The sequence below is a fragment of the Ctenopharyngodon idella genome, chromosome 3 (genome assembly GCF_019924925.1).
Source record: "Ctenopharyngodon idella isolate HZGC_01 chromosome 3, HZGC01, whole genome shotgun sequence".
Taxonomy (NCBI): domain Eukaryota; kingdom Metazoa; phylum Chordata; class Actinopteri; order Cypriniformes; family Xenocyprididae; genus Ctenopharyngodon; species Ctenopharyngodon idella.
Genome location: NC_067222.1, coordinates 51,717,821 through 51,741,041, shown reverse-complemented (window position 1 = coordinate 51,741,041; position 23,221 = coordinate 51,717,821). Strand labels below are relative to the sequence as shown.

Here is a 23,221-nt window from a genome sequence, read left to right as displayed (position 1 = left end):
CTGTAGCACGGTACTACGATATTTCTTCACAGGCAGATCGTGGAGACATTTTAATCGTCCACGATCAAAAATCGTTGTATCGCACACCCCTACCATATCGGCCTAGAAAATGGGAACTTTTCATTTACCGTTGGTCTTAGTACACAATGTAACTACAGAAGAGTCAAGTTTTAAATAGGAAAAATATTGAAACTCTTTGGTCATTTTTTAACGAGATGCTAACGGTCTAATCACATTCAATGAACTATGCTAAGCTATGCTAAAAGTGGTACCGCCAGACCCGGAGATCGGCTGAATGGATTCGAAAACGGTAAAACTCAACTGTTTAACTCTAGGGGAGTTGGAAAATGAGCCTATTTTCAAAAAAAGTGGAGTGTTCCTTTAAGTCACAGTCTTAACATAGAGGCTAAGTTAATGCAAATGGCCACAGGAGGGGCTACTTCGCACCTGAGGCTGCTTCAACGACACCAGAACCAACGCTGATGATGCCTACATCGCTGATATTGCCTTGACTGAAGAACTTTTTAATACTTATACTTTATTTAATTACTTGTATAGAATGTTTGTAGAATATATATAATGCTAGAAATACTATGGTAATAAATAAATGAACTTATAACTTTATAACTAAACTCGGCCTCATGTATCATTAATTTAAGTCGTTGAGCCTGAACAGACCACGGAGAAGTCTTCTGTCTGATTGTAAGTATTATAAAATGCTTATAGATTAGATCAGATTTGACTTACTTACCTAACCTGAGAATAATAAAGAATAAGGTGTATGTATGTATATATATATATATATATATATATATAGTATTACAGGTTATTAAATGTCTCTGTATGGATGTATTATTCTATGTACTATATTAAAAGAGACAAATAATAATGGTTCTTGTCTACTCTCATGCACAAGTTTTCCTATCGTCACTCTAATCAAACATAATGATCTCTAAAAACAAGCTCTCTCATGCCTGAGATTCTCAAGCAATGCCAAATGTGCCATTCTCAAAACCAGTTAAAAAAAAAACACCTTTAATACCTTAATGAAAAAATAGTATACTTAAGCACAATTTATTTGTATGTACTTTAGTATAACTAAATGTACTTGTGGCACACTATAAATTGGTATACTTAAAGTCTGCTAAATTGGAACAACTAATTTTGTACTAAATGCATTTTAGTTTCCAAAAGCAGTGCTGAAGTTCAACTAAAGTTGTATTAAATATACTTGTTTGTGCTAAAGTGGAACTATTCCAAGTATACTTAAGTACACTTTAAATATACTCTTGTATTTAAGTTTTGAAATGCATAATTCACTCAGCATAAACTTTAAATGTATTTTGGTGACATTAGAATTACAATTCAATTACATTGTAAGAGTGCTGAACATACATTAACATTATACTGATAACAGACTTCTAGTGATTTTAAAACACATTGCGATGGCATTCCAAGTTAACTTGTAGTGTGCTAATGGCATCATTATAGTGTGCTTCAAACAGACTACAATAAAGTAATCTTTATAAAGTTACAGCTTAAGAATATGCCTTTTACAGACAGCCCCAGTATACCAGTAACTTACTTATCCAGTGAACATCAGTGAGACAGTGGGAACAGATGTATATGTATATTGAATGCAGGACCCAGTACAGGCTGGAATCAAACCCGGGTCACGCGGGCCGCTGTCACACAAGAGCACTCAGCTTACTGTTGCGCCACCACACTTATAGATTGCGCTAAACTGGTGTCACTTTGTCTTCTCTATATACTGTTACAAGTACAGCTATAAGCACACAGACATTATTAATGACAGCACAAATTATATGGATTAAAAAACTTTGACTCGCCGACAAAATTATTAATATAGACACAGTAAGTGGTGCGTGAAAATAAACATGAAACGGCCTGTTGCCAAACAACACGAACGTGCATTAAACTTTAAGCTGTTGAAGGAATGAAACCAGCAGACGCAACATTAAAAATCAATAATGTTTTGCTTCCCTTTTACCTGACATGATCTGTCATTAACGCAGCATGAAGCATAAACCGGCACATTATTTTTATTCTTGTGCACGCACTAAAACACAGACAGTTCCGTTCATTGGTGGAAAAATGTGAACGTGCAGAACTGCTTGTGTTTCTGTGTGTGCAGATGAAATATAATCATTCGTAACATTCCTCTGCCGATTGTCTCTGCGCGCTTCATCTCTCAATGCAACACAACTGCTCCTGACAAAAACACAATGAAATGATTTGGCGGTCTCGCATTAAGCTGCGGATTTATATGTGACGCATAAATTAAAATGATTTACTTTTTATGCAGTAAACGTTTCTGGATTTATTTGACAATTTAACTTTATGCGTTTATTTATTTATTTTTTGCTCAGGATCAGTTTAATAATTAATTTAATAATTCATAATATTTTGACAGGCCAAAGGGCTGCAGTCCATATTTCAAAGTGCAAATAAGGGCCATTAAAGTAGCATTAATGGGAAAAGTGTATTACAGCAGGTGCAGTGAAGTGCATTAGAAACACACAAATGTAATAAAACTTCTGATCAGGTACATGAATTTCTTTCACCATTTCAAACTGACCATATGTTGTTTTCTTTATTTGTCACAATTACAAATATTTACTTATGTAACTTCTTTCTATATGTATGTATATGTGTTTGCAACGAGGCAAAATTGTAAAAGGTGCTATTGAATTAAATTAAACAATAGCCTACCTGATATTCAAAGTGTGAGCAAATTATTAAAAAAGGTAAAGGCCATAATTATAAAACTTACTTATGATTGTTTTTTGCAGCTTAAAACAAGTATAACTCAAATACTGTTCATTGAATTGGACATTTAATCATAACAGGACAATGTAGTATTCAACAAAAAAAATTACTGAAGTACTTAAAAATAAAATAATTTGTTACATTTTTATTTTATTTTTTTTGTGCAAATTTCTCATGGTTACGTCTGAGCTGTAGGCATAAGTTGGGTTTGAAAATTCTGCCCTTACAGCCAATTAGCAGAAACAAACTAGATGTTTCAGTTCATACCTCATGTTTTCTGTGGGTTGCACAAAAAGAAAATTATATAGCATCATCTAAAAAAAAAAATGTCATCATTCTCAGATATGAAATACATGGTGAGATTTGTGTCTTTAGCTACAATGAGTTTCCCGACTCTAAAGTTTCCTTCTGACAAATGTGCCAAAACCTGCAACACAGATTCCCAATAGTGTGCACTCCAGCGAGTTCGGCTGTTTAGCAAATGTACAGCAAAACCGATTGCTGGTGAGTGTGATGGCACTGGCTTTATGGCGTGTTCAAAACATATCAATCATTGTGGTTTAACCAACAGTGGGACGTTGGGGCAGGCCAATGGGGGTCAAGGTTTAGCTTCAGCAGTTACAGTGTTTTCAAGTCATGTCGGAAAGAATGTATTTAAAATGCACATGAACATCAGCACAACTCATAATTATGAGTTTAGGTAACTCTGGATTTATATAACGAAATTTATACAGGTTTGGAACAACTTGAGGGTGAGTAAATGATGAGAGAATTTTCATTTTTGGGTGAACTATCCCTTTAGAGTCCTTTTCTCTCCTAGGTAAAGCACATGGTGGGGTTCAGGTCGAGGCCTGCCGGCCTGGCAGGCCAACAGGCAGCACTCCGCAGATGCAGTTTCGGTCAGAGCAGGCAAGAGAGAGAGGAAGGAGACTGTGTGCTGGCTTTGAATCGCTGGTGCTGGCCTCTCCTCCTCTGGGACAGTGGGCCAATCATACTCAAGCTTTCCAAAGGACAGTTGACGATCCTTTGTGCTCTGGCAGGATATTAGCATAAGACATTGGATTGGATGTTTAAGAGAAGAACCTTCTAGACTCTTATATTACTAATGTGTCACAGAGTGAGCAACATGTAACATAAATTACCAAATGGGAAATGAAGGTTGGAGTCCATCGATACCAAACATGTAACCCATGTGATTTTAGTTAACCATATAGTAGTATGCAACTCTGAAACATTGATACAAAGGAGTTCAAAAGAAAGAATTAATATATAGGCCAAATCCTATAAAAGGAAAATCATGAGAGGGAAAAATTGGTTACACGTATAATATATATATATATATATATATATATATATATATATATATATATATATATATATATATATATATATATATATCACATGGTTATATATAGGATTAAAAGGGTTTATTTGTCTTTCTGCTGGCTGATGCCAGGGGATGATTGGAACTGGACCCTAGCTCAGTACTTGGATTATGCTCTGCTGTTGAGCGGCTCTCCATTTTCAGTGGGAATTGCAGATGAACAAACCTACAATCCCACAGTACCCATCAAGCCTCGTCACGTCATGGCCGCCTCACCAAAGTCTTCATACATTGTGGCCGCTTTGCCAGGGTCTTCAATCATGCCTGCCACCAGATCTGTCTCAAGGCTGAAGAGATTAGTATCTAGCATGGCGGATCCACTGCTGATGTTAGCTTGAGCAGCCAACATACCAAAGCAAACCGGCTAAGCCAAGCTCCCTATGGCCATCACCAGCCTCCTCAATATGGCCAGCCTCCTCAACCACCTTCTCTCCCAGACATGGCCATGGAGGCCATCCCAGAGATGCCCGCTGTCTCAGACCCTGCCACGGAGGTCATCCCAGGGCTGCCTGCTCTGCCAGCAACATTTATCCCAACCGCTGGATTAAAACAAACCAATTTATGTCAGAGCCGGAACTAGAACTAGGGTCTCCGGCGTGAGAGTCAGACTCCCAATCCTTGAGCCACTGGAGAATGGTGAACCCAAGAGTAAGACGCACTTTGGAGAAGTTGAGATGCAGAATAAGTTTTTAATAAAGGTTCAAGCAACAAAAAATCCACAGCTGAAGCAAAAACAGCAAAAGAAGTTCTCAAAAAACAAAAACTGTCCAAATGGACATTCCACAAGAAATAATCGAAAGATTCAAAAGATCTTGAGCAGAAAGTCCACAAAAAATAACAGAGAAGGAATAATCCACAGGCAAGAGAAAAATAAAAAAAGTCTCAGAGATAGAGAACACTTACTCAGGCAACTGGCTTCAGAACAACTAAACACCAAGCAAAGAAGCTATGAGACAGAGTCACTTAAATACACACAGCTGAACGAGACACATGTGACCCGTAATAACACTAATTACAAGCAGAGTAAGCTGGGCATGAGAGCACCATGAGGACCTCTAGAGGCCAAAACAGAACATAACAAGCAAAACACTGACAATTTAACCCAGCATTTTTAGAGTGGAATAATAAAATGCGATATATACGCGACTTATCTTTTTTTGCTCTCAAAAACGCAATTTTATATGAGTAGTGTTTTTTTATCCATGCGGCAAACATTTTAAAATATCTTGATACTTTCTTTAAACCATTGACAGTTTTTCCTTACATTTAATATGCTTGGACAAAATCTTGTTATAAAAGATGTTGTATTGGCTATGACGGCAAATACCATACTAAGTGTTTTTTGAGTAAAGAAAATGCTGTAATTTTTATTATTAAAGTACAGGGAAAAAGGAAAGAAAAAACAACGTTAACAAACGGTATTTTTTGTAATCAAACTGGTTTCAGAGCGGTAATAATACAGAAGGAACGCATGAGCATGAACGCTAAAATACTGATTCTATTGAACCGATTGATTTTTTTTTTTTTAAGTACTGGCTAATACTGATGTATTTTATGTTGTAGAATAAAACCAACATGTTCTTCAACCAATACACCTATTTGGGTCATTTGTCACTTCCCTGAAATACGACCCATAGGAGCGTTTACTAAAGTTGTGCCTCTATCAACAACAGGACACTTTGATTTTAATGCATTGTTCCCTTTTATTTGCGTCATATTTTGGGTTTTGCGTAGCTCAATTGGCAGAGCATTGCACTAACAATATGCAATCATGTGATCATGCGATCGTGGGTTCGATCCCAGGGAACTCATGTGCTCATAAAGTGTATATGCACTATAAATCACTAAGGTTAGGTTTAGGGATGGGGTGTGTGTAGTCGTTTATACAAAAATGAGTTTTGCTAAATGGAAATAGGACAAATGGTGTAAAAAGTCCACACATTGCATTTAAATGAACACGCATTTTAATTGGTAACAATAGTCATACGTCAGTTCATGACGACAGACGTAACCCGACACTGTCATGACATTAAAACGTAAATATAGGTCGTAATAAGGTGCTTGAAAAACGACCTATAGGGTCGCTTTTTTTTTTTTTTTTTTGGAGGACAGTCTGAATAAAATGTCTCTTGAGCTTGTGTTCACCACAGACCTTATTTCAGCCATTTAACCAAAATCCCATGTTGGATGTCTTTGTCCATAACAAGGATTTCCTGGAGCATCATTATATTACCTCTATGAGGCATATTTGCATTTTCTGCACGAGGGCGTCCTCCAGCTTCCAATATAAATGAAACATACATAACGTGTTTATAGCTCTCAATAATGCTCACACCATATTTTAGGTAAAAATATGAAAACATTTGAAGTAAACATATGATAATCCATATATTTTTCTCTACTGAAGTGTTCCTTACAGGCCACCAGCATATTTAAATTATTTTAAATTAAAATTATTATTATATTTATTCCTAAACACTGTATTTTTTATTTTTAATAATGAAATACTGTTATTACTATAGTAATATTCTTATTTAGTACTACTACTAATAATAATCATAATAATTATTATTAGTCGTGCAAAGGACTCTATTCTCTACGGAAGAAGTGCAACAGGAGACAGGAGATTTTTCAACTGTTTATTTCTCTTCCGGATGTGTGGCAATGTACATTACAGTTTTTCTCGATTGCTTAAACACTATGACCAGGCTTTTGAACTAAAATTTCAAAACCATAATGCCATTTATCAAAAATCACACCCATTTCCCTAAACTATAAACACTATTCCCCTGTTTTGACACATGAATCAGATTTGTTGAACTGTCACTGCAAAACTCTACACACAAATCCCTTCATTTCTCATTGCCTACACCATGTTGTCATGTAGAAAGCACCAGCATTCAATATTGTTTACTCAAGTCAGCATAGCTTGAGCTCAATTAGCACACAGTTACCCACGTGGAAACACTAAGAGTCAGAATTTATCACACACCAATCAGAACCTTTAATAGAGAGATAAAAGAGCCAGAGTTCATTCAGTTTTGGAACAATGGATCCAGAGAGACGTGATTGAAAAGGTCGAGGACACCAGAGAGGAGGAGGATGAGCAAGAGCGGTAAAGAGTGGAGGAAGAGGTGAAGGAAGAAGAGAATGAGGATGAGGGGCAAGGAGACAAGGAGTCTCAGATGAAATTCGTGCCACTAGTTGACCGTGTCCTTGTCCATGGTATGACTATGAGGGAGGCTGGACAATGAGTTCAGCCAAACGTACAGTTTATTTCAACTGCTTACACACAAAATCTTTACTTGTCACACAATTTCTGAAAGCTGACACTCAAACAGCAGAACCACACACCAAATCTGCAAAACCACACACTAATTCCCGGCCTTCGACTATGTTTTCAATTTCATAAAACACTTTTTGCAAAACACAACACACAGTTCTCTATGTAACACACACAAATCTAACAGGAAGTATCTTGATTTCCTTTTTCAAACACAACCAATCAAAATGCCACACTAATTCATCAGTGCCTCACACTAACTCCTCACATGTGCAAACACTCATTGCTTTACTTAACACCAACCAATCAGAATAGGCCTATAAATAGACCAAAGGTCAAGTTATAGATTTTGAACAACTTTTCTGTTACTTGCTTCCATATTCATCATTTCTAAACCCTATTGAGGAATTTTTCTCCACATGGTGCTGGAAAGTGCATGATCGTCATCCCTATGTCAACATAACACTTCTCCAGGGAATGGAGGAGGCATGTGGAGACACTGACGCTGCCTCCATCCAAGGTTGGATACGCAAGAGAGAACATAGCATGTGACGTGGATGAAGTATTGTGGCCGGACCCAGCCAGGAGGAGAGATGGAGCCTAGATACACCCAACCATCTCGCCCACCAACGAACACACACATGTTGGGTTTCCATGTTCTATGGGGACACTCCATAGGCGTAATGGTTTTTATACTGTATATTCTGTATATAAATGTCCCCACAAAGTCAAAATGCACTGGTATTACTATACTTGTGAGGACATTTGGTCCCATACCAGGACACACATACACACCATTCCTTTGGAGTATTCACCTTTTTCAAAATTATGCTAGTTTTTTTTTTTGTTTTGTTTTGTTTTTTTTGTCCAACTACACATGGTTGATGTTTTATATTTTATTCTGTACTGTGCAATACTGTATTCACAACCACAAATGCTTACAGTAAAAAAAAAAAAAAAAAAAGTTTGGTTTCAATCTTGCTTTCCTGTTTACCATGAATTTTTCAACATCTCTCTGCCAATTACTTTCAGTCTTGTACAGAAATGTACATAGCAGCTCATGAAAGAAGAGCTTTATGTTTTAAATAACTGTGTGTATATGATATATCCAAAAATAGATTATGGTAAATGTGTTTGAAAAGTAAGACAAATGTTTGCTTTTGAGATGTGTTTGTGATATTTTGAATGCAGTGCTTCATTTTGCAAGAGATGTGAGGCATTTTGCATTTTGTGTGTGCAATTCTTGGATTTGTGTGTAAAGTTTTGAAAAAAAGAGGCAAAGTTTTGAAAATGTGTGTAAGCAGTTGAAAAAAACTTTAAGTTGCTTCACCATCGCCTCGATCATAAGAATCTTCAGGGAGGAAAACAGGTAGGTGTACCTCAGTGTATCTACTGTAACTTTTGAGTGTTATAACACATGCATCAAAGTGCCTTACATACAGATTGAGTTTCTGTCTGCTTCAATTTTGTAAAAAGGATGTTACAGTTACAGTAATCAGTACTTCTGTTCTTTTAGGACAGACGATGGAATGGAAGAAGCCTGACTAGACATTTCAGTTGATGTGTGCCAGGGGTGGATCAGGCATGCAAGAGGATTTTACCCCCCAGGATTCACCTCAGTAGCCTATACATCATCTATATACATTAATATTACTTATAGCACGGTAAATGGTGCTGAACATATGAATTAGGGGAGCGCTGGGCCTAACGTGGGGTTAGTTGTAACACATATGGTTTAAATACTTCCACACATGCTAGCATGATGAAATTTAGGGTATTTACTAGTTGCCGTATCGACAAAATATAGAGAAAAATTTGTGCCAAAATTCAGAAATCTTTGGAAGATATCACTGAACGTTTATTTTACAATAGCAAGTTCATTTTTCATCTATAGTTTTTATTTAAAAATGAGACAAATCTGATATTATTTTAATCTCCAATCTGTTAGTTCTTTTAATGTTTCACTATAACTAGCAGAAGGTAATAACCAGGTTTAAATTCCAGTTGCGCAGGATTGGGTTCGTCGTAACACTGCATTACAATGTGCCCCACTATTAGAATTATGCTATTCTTTACAGCTACTACAACTGGCATAATTAAATTTTATTATTATCTGTTGAGATACCATGGGAAAAAGGTGAATTAAGACTGAGAGGAAGAACTTGAACATTCATAAAATATTATTTCAAGCAGTGTTCAGCATTGGTACTGGCTTGTCAATTTATCTTGTGTTCTGTGAGTGGAGGGAGGAGAGGGTTTTGTTCAGCTCTGTGTTTTTCTGAATGTCTTATGTTTCTAAATTTCTAAAATAATAATAATAAATAAATGTATAAATAAATAAAATGCTATTATTTTATATAAATAGAATAATAATAGTCTTTTATTGACAAAATATTTTAGTTTGTCATTTTTTTTTTTTTTTTTTTTTAATTAAATCAGATAACATTGTAAGCTGTCATATATGCCCCACCGTATGGGGCATGTTGTCACATTTCACTTCCCTTTTTTCGGGGTAAATAAAGAAAAAAGTATTGTGTATTAATGTATTAATGGAACAAAGCCACATATTTGTACCAGACATGTGTGAAATTAATATGGAACAAAAGAAATTCTCTGAACCCTAAGTAGATTTACACAGACTGAGAAAGTCAGGGCGTTGGGTTGTGGCCCGCTCTCCCTACACGGCGCATCGCTCGCCTCCAAATACATGACTCACGATATGATCTGAATAACAGCGATCGGATATACAGTTGCGACAATAAAGTGCTAATATATCACATTATATAAAGATAAATGAACTTACATTAATGCGCGCACATCTACCATCCGTAAAAGATGACTGGCAGAAGTGAAAAAAGAAACTAAAAGTACTGTGACAGTGATGATGACAGAACTGACGTCAACACGCAGTCCGCGCACAACTTTATTTATTTATTTATTTATTTAGTACAAACGCATAAGTTGAACATTAGGCACACAGTACCAAAAATAAAGATAGGTTAAGTTAGTAAATTATATGAAAAAGAAAAGGGTGAAAATAATATACAAATCAGAGTAAAGGTGCATTCAAGTTTAAATATCAAATATATACTTTAAAGCACAATTACAGTCTTAATAGTTTTCTTATTTAGAGAGTCTCTGATAATGTTTACATACAGCATTATACAAACTTACATTTATGAATGTGAAATTTGACTGTTTAATAAATAAATAAATTAATTAAAGGCACTTTTTTTATCTTCTTCAGGATAATCAGTGAAACCAAAGTATGGAAGCCCGTTTCCGCCACAATTGAGTAAAAAAATATAATTCTGTAAGTCATAATAATGAGAAACTTTCTCATAATTATGACTTAGTATCTCATTATATTGAGAAAGTTTCTCGTAATAATGACTTAGTATCTCATAATAATAAGAAACTTTCTCGTAATAATGATTTCGTTTCTCATAACAATGACTTAGTTTCTCATAATAATGAGAAACTTCTACGCATGCGCAAAGCAGCAGAGCAGTGACACGCTAGCGGCCTCCGCTTGTCAAATGCGATAACTCCGCAACCATGGCACGTTCTGCAAAAGTGTAATCTACAAACCCGATTCCAAAAAAGTTGGGACACTGTACAAATTGTGAATAAAAAAGGAATGCAATAATTTACAAATCTCATAAACTTATATTTTATTCACAATAGAATATAGATAACATATCAAATGTTGAAAGTGAGACATTTTAAAATGTCATGCCAAATATAGGCTCATTTTGGATTTCATGAGAGCTACACATTCTAAAAAAGTTGGGACAGGTAGCAATAAGAGGCCGGAAAAGTTAAATGTACATATAAGGAACAGCTGGAGGACCAATTTGCAACTTATTAGGTCAATTGGCAACATGATTGGGTATAAAAAGAGCCTCTCAGAGTGGCAGTGTCTCTCAGAAGTCAAGGTGGGCAGAGGATCACCAATTCCCCCAATGCTGCGGCGAAAAATAGTGGAGCAATATCAGAAAGGAGTTTCTCAGAGAAAAATTGCAAAGAGTTTGAAGTTATCATCATCTACAGTGCATAATATCATCCAAAGATTCAGAGAATCTGGAACAATCTCTGTGCGTAAGGGTCAAGGCCGGAAAACCATACTGGATGCCCGTGATCTTCGGGCCCTTAGACGGCACTGCATCACATACAGGAATGCTACTGTAATGGAAATCACAACATGGGCTCAGGAATACTTCCAGAAAACATTGTCGGTGAACACAATCCACCGTGCCATTCGCCGTTGCCAGCTAAAACTCTATAGGTCAAAAAAGAAGCCATATCTAAACATGATCCAGAAGCGCAGGCGTTTTCTCTGGGCCAAGGCTCATTTAAAATGGACTGTGGCAAAGTGGAAAACTGTTCTGTGGTCAGACGAATCAAAATTTGAAGTTCTTTTTGGAAAACTGGGACGCCATGTCATCCGGACTAAAGAGGACAAGGACAACCCAAGTTGTTATCAGCGCTCAGTTCAGAAGCCTGCATCTCTGATGGTATGGGGTTGCATGAGTGCGTGTGGCATGGGCAGCTTACACATCTGGAAAGGCACCATCAATGCTGAAAGGTATATCCAAGTTCTAGAACAACATATGCTCCCATCCAGACGTGGTCTCTTTCAGGGAAGACCTTGCATTTTCCAACATGACAATGCCAGACCACATACTGCATCAATTACAACATCATGGCTGCGTAGAAGAAGGATCCGGGTACTGAAATGGCCAGCCTGCAGTCCAGATCTTTCACCCATAGAAAACATTTGGTGCATCATAAAGAGGAAGATGCGACAAAGAAGACCTAAGACAGTTGAGCAACTAGAAGCCTGTATTAGACAAGAATGGGACAACATTCCTATTCCTAAACTTGAGCAACTTGTCTCCTCAGTCCCCAGACGTTTGCAGACTGTTATAAAAAGAAGAGGGGATGCCACACAGTGGTAAACATGGCCTTGTCCCAACTTTTTCGAGATGTGTTGATGCCATGAAATTTAAAATCAACTTATTTTTCCCTTAAAATGATACATTTTCTCAGTTAAAACATTTGATATGTCATCTATGTTGTATTCTGAATAAAATATTGAAATTTGAAACTTCTACATCATTGCATTCTGTTTTTATTCTCAATTTGTACAGTGTCCCAACTTTTTTGGAATTGGGTTTGTATAATATAATTAAATAAATAACATTATTGATAAATTATCAGTAGCCTGACGGGATATAGTTGTTTATTCATTTGTAACATTCATTTGTATTTTTGTGTATGAACAAGCAGAAACACAGAGTGGTGATCCATGGATTTCAAACAGATAGAGGAATGATAAGACAGCACACACCTACATATCCGAGTCTGTTAAAGAACGCTTCACCTGGAAAGCTGTCTTTTGCATACATTCTAATGAGTCATAAACATCTTAAAAGGTGTTTTCTGTAGGAATATCACTGGAATGAAGGTTTATGAATGGGCAAGTGCTTTAGGACCCGGTTTATATTAGAAAAGCTTTCCAGCGCCTTGTCTAGGCAAACCTGCACATCAAATAGCCTAGACTCATCCGCAAAATACGTGTTAACGTTAACACATAAACCCACACATTTTATGAAGACGTTGCACTTAAACTTAACGAATACATGTCATATTCCTTCGTTAATCTGATAGTTTTGTAAGCCGTCGCGTTCATGCAACAGTTTACACCGTTACCACGAAAAACCACTTTGCGTTCCACCTTCTCGTGCGCATGGAAAAGTATTGAAGATATACTAATAATTTATAATAACTGATGTTATTTAATGATACTATAGATAGACTGCACTTTGTAGATTACTTTAATGAAAACAACTGTTTTGCATAACGTGCCATGTTTGCTGTTCTCGCATTTACGAGACTTTGACCAGCGGATGTCGCTAGCGTGCCACGCCCTTCTGCTCTGCGCATGCGTAGAAGTTTCTCATTATTATGAGAAAGTTTCTTGTTATTATGAGAAAGTTTCTTGTTATTATGAGAAACTAAGTCATTATTACGAGAAAGTTTCTCATGATTATGACATAGTAAGTCATTATTACGAGAAAGTTTCTCATTATTATGACAGTGTAAGTCATTATTAGTGTAGTGATTTTTGATCACGTGTCACTTAAGGTGTGGTTATGAGTGTATCAGATGACCTCTCCCCCCTTATGTAATACAGGGCACCAGTCAAGAATACTATCTTAACAAATTAAGAACACTCCAAAAAGAGTTGTTCAATAATTCAGAATTAATATAAACTGGAAAACAGATGCACATTCCAACTTCGCCTCAGCACCAGGCGCAAGTCAAACACGTGCGGAAAGGATACAGGTGCCGAATAAGCTTCAGCAGAACAACAGTTGAACGGCGAACATTATATATAGCTTACGTCAGTGTTTCTCAACTGATGGGTTGCAAGACCGTTTTGAGCGGGTTGCAATGTGTGAGTTTAGAGTTTAGCTCCACCCCCGATAAAATAAAATAAAAACTCACCCGTCTGTAGTATTAATAATCCTGAAGACACTGATTTGCTAGTTAAGGTGTGTTTGACTAGGGTTGAAGCTAAACTCTGCACTCCAGGGAGATGGTCCTCACTGCAGAACACAAGATCCAGGGGGTGGGGTTGGTCCAACTCCTCCCACTTTACATATCCCTAAACCTACCCGTCTCCGCCCCCTGGATCTAAACCTACCCATCTCCACCCCCTCTATCTAGATCCAACTCCTCCCACTTTACATATGCCTAAACCTACCCGTCTCCGCCCCCTGGATCTAAACCTACCCATCTCCACCCCCTCTATCTAGATCCAACTCCTCCCACTTTACATATTCGTAAACCTACCCATCTCCGCCCCCTGGATCTAAACCAACCCATCTCCACCCCCTCTATCTGGATCCAACTCCTCCCACTTTACATATCCCTTAATCTAGCCGACTCCACCCCCTGGATCTCGAGTGTTCTGCAGTGAGGAGCTACTGACTCCAGGACCGACATTGCCCACCCATGTTATAGAAATTTGAATTTAAATGGCCAGTAGGTGGCAGAAAGTTTCTTTTTAGAGTGGAGTACCCCCTGAGGCATTTACCATCCTTCTGCGTACCCCCTCTCTTCCACTTAGATGTGTTCCATTAAGGGACAATATTTGCCCTCTAAATTGACTTTTTAGTGCATTTTTTTTTAGTCTTCATGAATACCTTTACAACATTAATAATGTTTTAAATAAAACAATGTTCAATAGAGAAATATGCAATCCTAAAAACATGAAAAGTGATTATTTTAAATACTAAAACCGGCAGTAGATGGCGGTAAGTCACTGTCTTAATGTGTGAGTCATTGAGTCATTCGTTCAAAGAAGCTAGTGGCTGTATTTATGAATGATTCATTGAATCATGACTTTCACGAACAATTCGTTCAAAGTTGCAGATTCGTTCTCGAAACACTGCTGTGTTGTAATCTTGCTGTTGCTTTCTTTGCAAAATAGAGCAAATACTGACAATACTGTGAAGAATAACACTTAATATTACCCTTTTGTTTGTTGAACTGTTGTGTGGATATTTGGATTTGCATTCTTGCTCGTGTAATATTACCAACATTAAAAACAGGAACTCACAAAATGAATCAAGAGTTTGAATCTTAAATTGATCTTGATGCACTGTTTTGTTTTGTGCCAGGCTATTGTTCTTCATGCTAGCAAGTGCTAAATCTGCAGGTACAGAAGGGCAGTAATGTAGTGCGATTTGCTCAGGCAGCAGACTCCGCACCTTTAGATATGCACCCATATGCTCGCTGCTTATGTGGAAATGGACGCTGTCAGATTTGACCGCAAAAGATGTGGTATTTTGATTGGATGTCATGTGGCATATTGTGCCTGTTAGAAAATACATGATTGGTTTTAATGAGATTTTAAGGTAGGAAACAATTAAATGAACGGCAGAATTCTGCATTTTGTTCGCGTACCCCCAAGGGGACATGTACCCCAGTTTGGGAACTACTGATCTAAACAATTGCGATTGCATATCTTACTTTAAATGTAATTCATGAGCAAATATATCAGTAAGGTAGGTTTCATATATTATATTCTCTTGTGCAAAAGACAGGAATAAAAGAGACAACAAGCAAGATTATTATTATTATTATTATTATTGTATGAATACTAATATCTAACAGTAATATAACAGGTATAGACGAGGCAGGCACACAGTGTTCAGGTCCAGTGGTAGGTGTGTTAAAGGTGAATATAACAGAGATGGATCATCAGACAGGCACAACTGTGATAGGTTGTCGTTAGGGTGGTGAATTTAACAATAAAAGATTGTCCAGATAGACATATATAGCGGTGACAGGTCGAGTTGCAGGCACATATACAGTATAACGGTGTCCTGCCACAGAAAGATTTTACCCCAGCTCGGAAATTGCCAGCTGTGACGGTTATCTTCCCCTGTATGAGTGTGAGCATCAGTAGCCATGAGTCACACTGAAGTGACGTCATCTCCCTCTCTTCCATTGATTGGCTAGAGGAGGAGCTGTCAATCTAGAACTAGTGGACCAATGGTGACGCTTAAGCCCGGCCTAATTTACATGAAACTCGAACTGCAACATTTGGAAACGCAAGAGCGGAACATGGAAAGAAGAGCAAAGAGAAAAACAGCACAAGCTCACAAAAGAGTAAAATATGAGCAGAAGAAAGTACTGAGTAATAAAACCAAGGAAAACAACTTTTAAGAACACGTAAACACAAGTTTAAGATTTGTGCAATATAATTTTTAATGTGTTTAAAGTTTTGGCTCATACTTGTTATTTTTTTAAATGCGCTTTTAATTTTTTGATTAACGCTTATTATATCGTGATCCATGACCACGTTCATTTTGCATTATTTGTTTCAGTTTGTGCTATATATATTTACATGTGTTTTAAAATTTTTGATTCACGCTTATTTTTTGATCCATGACTGCAATACTATTGGCGGGAATTTAATCCCACAGGAATGCTGCAAATGCAGCTAAACTTACAGCAGACTGTGTTCACAGACAATTAAGATGCACCCCTGAAGCTCCTTGTTTTATTTTAGGAGATTTTAATCATTGTACACTTGAAGCTGTGTTGCCTGGATTACATCAATATGTGGACTGTAACAATAGAGGCAAAAACATCGTGGACAAATGTTATGGGAATGTTAAGAATGCTTATACAGCTAAGGTTAAACCGCCACAAGGCTCCTCTGATCATAATGCTGTCCATTTAATTCCCTGCTTAAGAGCAGTAAACCACAAATTAAAACTGTATATGTGCGGAGCAATGATAGTACTGAAACTTTAAAAAGATGCTTCTCCTGCACAACTGGAACCTCTTTCAAAGTTTGGAGGCTGTAGAGACTGTTACAGACTTACATACATTTCTGTAAAGATAATGTATTAAACCAAAAATTAATAACTATATACCCAAATAATAAATCTTATTTCTCCAAGGAAATTAAAGAGTGCATAGTACAGAAAAAATGGCATTTAAGAGAGGGAACCTTGTAGTTATGAAAGATGCACAGAAGGAATTGAACTATAAATTACGGGCAGCTAGGAGGAAGGAGAAATTTGAGACTCATTGTTTGACTATGAACACCTATCAATGTGATAGATGAGGGAGCAAAGGCAAATGAGTTTTTTTGTAGGTTCGAAGTAAGAGACTTCTCACAGGAAACTGCACTGGATGCTTTATCTGTACTGGATTCCTTTAAAATAACCATTGACCAGCATATGGTGGAGAGACTGTTTTCACCTGTCTGTTTTAGCAAGGCTTCTGGGCCAGACGGCATCTCTGGGCAGTTATTGAAATCGTGCAGTGAAGAGCTGGCAGAAGCCTGGTGCCCCATTTACCAGAAGTCTTTAGACACACATACAGTTCCCTCAGTTTGGAAGAGTTCTATTATTATCCCTGTCCCAAAAAAAGGTTAGCTGTTAGGAGAATAATGACTATCGTCCAGTGGCACTTACTTCAATAATAATGAAGTGTTTTGAGGAAATTATGATTAACTTTGTAAAAACAGAGGTCAGCTGTCTTTCAGACCCATTTCAATTTGAATATAGGAGCAATAGAAGTACAGATGATGCTGTTATAGTCCTAACACATTTCATAAACCAGCATCTAGAGGATTCTAGCTCATATACACGTCTTTTATTTGTAGATTTTAGCTCAGCTTTTAATATGCTGCAGCCGCATCTTTTAGTTGTGAGGCTGAATGATTTTAAAGTTCACCCTTTTATTATAAAATACTAATCACAGGTAGCAGGTCAGTGTTAAAGGTGCCCCAGAATGTCCATTTCACAAGATGTAATATAAGTCATAGGTGTCCCCAGAAAGTTTCAGCTCAAAATACCCCATAGATTTTTTTATTATACCATGTTTTACCTCCCTATTTTGGGGTGGGATTAAAAATGCACTGATTTGGTGTGTGTACACCTTTAAATGCTCGTGCTCCCTGCCCCCAAGCTCACAACTCCCATTAAACACTGCATAAACAATAGAATAAGTTCACACAGCTAATATAACTCTCAAAATGGATCATTACAAACTGTTGGTGATGCAGCATATCAGATTATGTAAGTGTGGCATGTATTTTGTGGATGTTTGCTAACATTCGATTCTGAATTAATTTGATTGTGCTGCACGGCTAACAGGGCTAAAGCTAAACACTGTTGGAGAGACTCAATAAGAATGAAGATGCGTTTATGAATAATACAGACTATGCACATTTTCAGGTTAAAAATGAAAATAACGACATGGCTTTGGTCTCTGGGAATACAGTAAGAAACGATGGTAACTTTAACCACATTTAACAGTACATTAGCAACATGCTAACGAAACATTTAGAAAGACAATTTACAAATATCTCTAAATATATCATGATATCATGGATCGTGAACAGTTATTATCGCTCCATCTGCCATTTTTCGCTAATATCGTTTGTTTACCTGCATAAAGTCTGTTGATTCGGCTGTGCAGTTCCAGACGTTAATACTGGCTTGTCTAATGCCCTGAACTTTGCCCTGCCTTTTCCGTAGTGTTTTTCACGCATGAGATTTACATATGAAGGAGAAAACAATGGTGTTTTTGTAATTTCCATGTACAGAACTCTTATTATTCATCTATGCCTCTTATTATTCATCTATGGCTGGGTAAAAAAATATCGATTTCTCAAATTTAATCGATTCTCATTTTTACGAACCGATATCGATTCTTAAATCCCAAGAATCGATTAGTCTAGTCTGTTTTCAGTTGATGAATGAGCAGAATATGTAGTGCCTCCCATCCAATAAATCACAATAATCTTTGTTACTTTTGATATGAAGCAAAGTCTCAGATTTCAAATGACGTCCATCTCATTATGAGATTCAAAAAATAAATACAGTTTTGGCGCTGTTTAATGTGGCGTGACAGATCGCTTTAGCGCCTCAGTTAAAGAGAAGCGGCAGCACGAGCGCATGTGAACATCCTCTCCTCCGCTTTAATACCAGTTACAGCGCGAAATAAACATGAATGAACATCTGAAGGTATGTTAAAATATACAGTATAACTTACCGAAATCCATATCATGTCTCGTGTAATAGCTCAATCAGTGTTTCAACCTCGGAAAGACGTCAATAAAACAGCTTGTAAACAATGTCACGTAACATCACATTTACCTCAGAAAAACATATTCAGTGACCATAAACTCTAGTCAGCTAGAAAAGTGAACTCTAGAGAGCAACATTCTGATAAATATAGCTATGCACCGTTACATATTCATTATAATTTTTAATGTTCTTCAATATTTAATGCATGTTTGAATAAATCAGTTATGACAGCAGCAATTTAAATGTCTATAATTATAAAAATATAAATAAAGTTTAGAATTACATAATCATAATAAAAACATCACTGAGTGTAATTTAAGTGTTTGTGTATAAATAAGTTAATTTAACCTCCAATATTATTATAGTAGTTCCAACTGGCTTACATGTGTAGTTTACAGCATTAGTTGAGAGATTTTTTTCCTCTAGAAAATTTGCCATGTAGCCTACTGTAACTTAAATACTACATCCAAAATAATCGAATCGAATTGTGAAAATTCTGTCAATACCTAGTCCTAGTTTTCAATTCTATTGCACCTTTAATGGTATTCTTTCTAAATTCATAACTTTGAGCACAGGAGCCTGTGTTAGTTCACCAGTTTTGTTCACCTTGTGTACGGATGAGTGCAGAAAATGTTATTATAATAATTATATCATTAAATTCTCAGATGATACTGCAATTTTAGGTTTACTGAAAAAGATTGGGGACTTGTCTGAATATTTTTTAAGAGACTGGAAGGTTTGTGAATTGGTGTGAGGACAAGCACCTAGCTCTGAATGTCAATAGGACAAAGGAGATGGTGTTTGACCCTAGAGGAGTTGGAGATCACAGGCCTGTGATCATCCACAATCAAACCATCATACAGGTCCCCTCATATAAATATCTTGGTGTCTTTTTTGATAATTCACTGACATGGAATATTCATGTAGATAATCTCTGTAGTAGGTGACAACAGCGGCTGCACTTTTTACGTCATCTGAGAATTCACGGTGTTGATCAGAAGTTTATGATAATCTTTTATCAGGCAGTCCTTGAGAGTTTAATTAGATACTGCATCACAGTCTGGTTTGGTAATCTGTTTATTTATTGCTTTGTTTTTATTGTTTGTGTTTGTTGATTATTGTGTGTTAATTGTGAGCTGACTGCAGCATGGGTGATGCCCAAGACAAATTTCCCCACGTGGGACAATAAAGTTTATCTACCTACCTGTCACGGGCACGAGGAGCTACAAGTGAAAACAGGCGTTCGTAAGCTACAGAAATACAGTTATGAAGTCAAAACTTTATTGGCATGATGGGGCATTTGTTATGTTCACCTCTTGTTTCCCTGCTGCCATTCCCTTGTTTGTTACCATGGACACTTATTGGACCACGAACCCTTGTTATCTTGTTTGTTCCAGTGTATAAGTAGTGCTTGTGTCTCACTTGTGAGTTGTCGGATGTCTTCCTACTTCCTTGTTCCCCTGCAAATAGTTACATTTTACAAAATTTACAAAATACAAATTTTAAGTAGGCTAACACAAGCTATAGAATGTTAATTAGATAAAGAGATATGAGAAATAATATATTTACAATGAATAGCTAAATGTAACTAATAAAAATATTAAAATAAACAATCAGTGAATGGATTTAAAAGACTGTTGTATGTGATTAAAAATGTACAATGCAAACATTTATTGATAAACTTCATTCGAATGTTGTGGCAACATCATGCGTAATACAATATAATGCAATATGTTAATAAAATCATTTCTTAATTCCACGTTTTTTCTTAATTAAAAATAAATTATTATAATCTTAACCATTTCTGATAATTCCAGGTTGCTGTGGTCACACAGGTTGCTTTACACAGGCCATGACTTTACATCATGTGGCCACGACAAAACTAAGTGAACCAAACATGTCCCCTCCTGTTCACCATAAGTTATAAGGTAGTTGCTGTCGTGTTTATGTTTAGGTATCAGGTAGGATTAAGGGATGTAGAATAGGGTCATGCTTTATAAGTACTAATAATAAATAGCCAATATGCAAGCTTATTAATGTAAACAAAGGGTACCTTTGTGAAAATTCACAGCTGTACACAACAAACTGCATCAGATTACACAAGGGAGTTTTCTAAATAAAGGACTATCTCAAATATGCCAGTGGTGTGAAAAATAATCTTGTTTTCTGTTTGAATGAAGATTATTTTTCTTACCCCATTGGCAGATAAATGAGCTTGATTGACAAAAACTCACTTAATTTTGATTTATTTCTTCAGAAGCCAAGACAATTCTTTCTACTTATCTTTTTTCTTAATGTTAGTATTTTATTGAGTTTTATCGTGAATTGCTCTGAAATCCTCAGCGGTTGTTAAAGGGTTAGTTCACCCAAAAATGAAAATTCTGTCATTTATTACTCACACCCGTAAGACCTTCGTTAATCTTCGGAACGCAAATTAAGATATTTTTGTTTAAATCCGATGGCTCAGTGAGGCCTGCATAGCCAGCAATGACATTTCCTCTCTCAAGATCCATAAAGGTACTAAAAACATATTTAAATCAGTTCATGTGAGTACAGTGGTTCAATATTAATATTATAAAGCGACGAGAATATTTTTGGTGCACCAAAAAACCCAAAATAATTAATTATTTAGTGATGGCCGATTTCAAAACAATGCTTCAGGAAGCATAATGAATCAGCGTGTTGAATCAGCTGTTCGGAGCGCCAAAGTCACGTGATTTCAGCAGTTTGACACGCGATCCGAATCATGATTCAACACCCTGATTCATAACGCTCCGAATCTTCCTGAAGCAGTGTTTTGAAATCGGCCATCACTAAATAAGTCATTATTTTGGGTTATTTGCCGCACCAAAAATATTCTCGTGGCTTTATAATATTAATATTGAATCACTGTACTCACATGAACTGATTTAAATATGTTTTTAGTACATTAATGGATCTTGAGAGAGGAAATGTCATTGCTGGCTATGGAGGCCTCACTGAGCCATCAGATTTCAACAAAAATATCTTCATTTGTGTTCCGAAGATTAACGAAGGTCTTATGGGTGTAAAACGTCATGAGGGTGAGTAATAAATGACAGAATTTTCATTTTTGGGTGAACTAACCCTTTAATGCCAGGTGGTAGTGGTGCCCTCGTGTGGGTCGTGTGGGAACTGCAGACCGGAGATGATGCAACACAGCAGCTGCGATGTTTACTGCTCACTGTGGGTGGATATACTTGTGCTTCGTCTCAATTTAGTGATATTTAATTGATTATGATGCAAAATAAGTAGCGTTTTCAAGTATTTTATATTTGTGATTTTAGTTGGCTAATTTTTCTACCATTTAATTCGAGTATTAACATATATTTAATAAGATATTTGGCATTTGTGCCACACTTTCATTAGCAAGGCTATGATGTAAATTTTACATTTTATTTAGGTCAGTTATACCACTAAAAAGGGTGTTTTATTTCATTCAACAGCCCGCAGTAAACAGATTTACACCACAACACACAGTGAGAGAGATAAAGACCAGATCTGACACATGGACTGGAAACAAGACAAAAACACTAAGAAAAACATTCTTGGCAGTGTACATAAGACACACAGATAGTCAAAGTTAGATGATAGATAGAAAGTACTATCTCTTCAGAAGCCATTTCAAATGTTCAGAGTTCAAAACAAGCAGTGACTGGATACAAACAATAGATGATCTCCAGATGAATCTGAAAAACAACTGTATCTTTCACAGCAGACAAACTTCTTTAACCAGGAGTTTCCGTCCTTCATACCTCGCTAAATACATCCGAGATGATTTGACAGATGCTAGATCTTCTAATCATGATAACTGAACTCTGGCTAATTTGGTTCTTCAAACAAATTTGTGGAATGGATTAAAATATCAGGATTAAGTTGTCTGAGATTACTGTGTGTTCTCCTGTTCCTTGAAAAGGGCAGATGTATCGATTCTCGAAACCACGATCAGCAATGCAGTGATTGGCTGGGGTCATGATGGCAACGTAATGACACAAAATTATCATATAATTAAAAAAGACACCTGACAAACACCTGGTGAACGACGAATTTCTGGACCTTTATAAGAAAACAGCCAAGCAACTAAAACAAGATAAATGTTATAATAGATAAATGATTTTATTT

The 23,221-nt window shown here is 36.6% G+C and overlaps 1 protein-coding gene across 10 annotated transcripts in view; it reads right to left on the bottom strand.

The window, feature by feature from the left end:
• The window catches only part of LOC127508736 (stonustoxin subunit alpha-like), a 553,058-nt gene that overhangs the window by 160,835 nt on the left and 369,002 nt on the right, over window positions 1-23,221 (bottom strand). Inside the window, exon 1 of one of the 10 annotated variants that reach the window (XM_051887040.1) lies at window positions 10,261-10,340. The exons of the other annotated variants lie outside the window; for them this stretch is intronic. The gene's annotated coding sequence lies outside the window, so the exon portion shown is untranslated. Of the gene's footprint in view, window positions 1-10,260; window positions 10,341-23,221 lie in introns of those variants that run through there. 10 annotated transcript variants of the gene reach the window in all.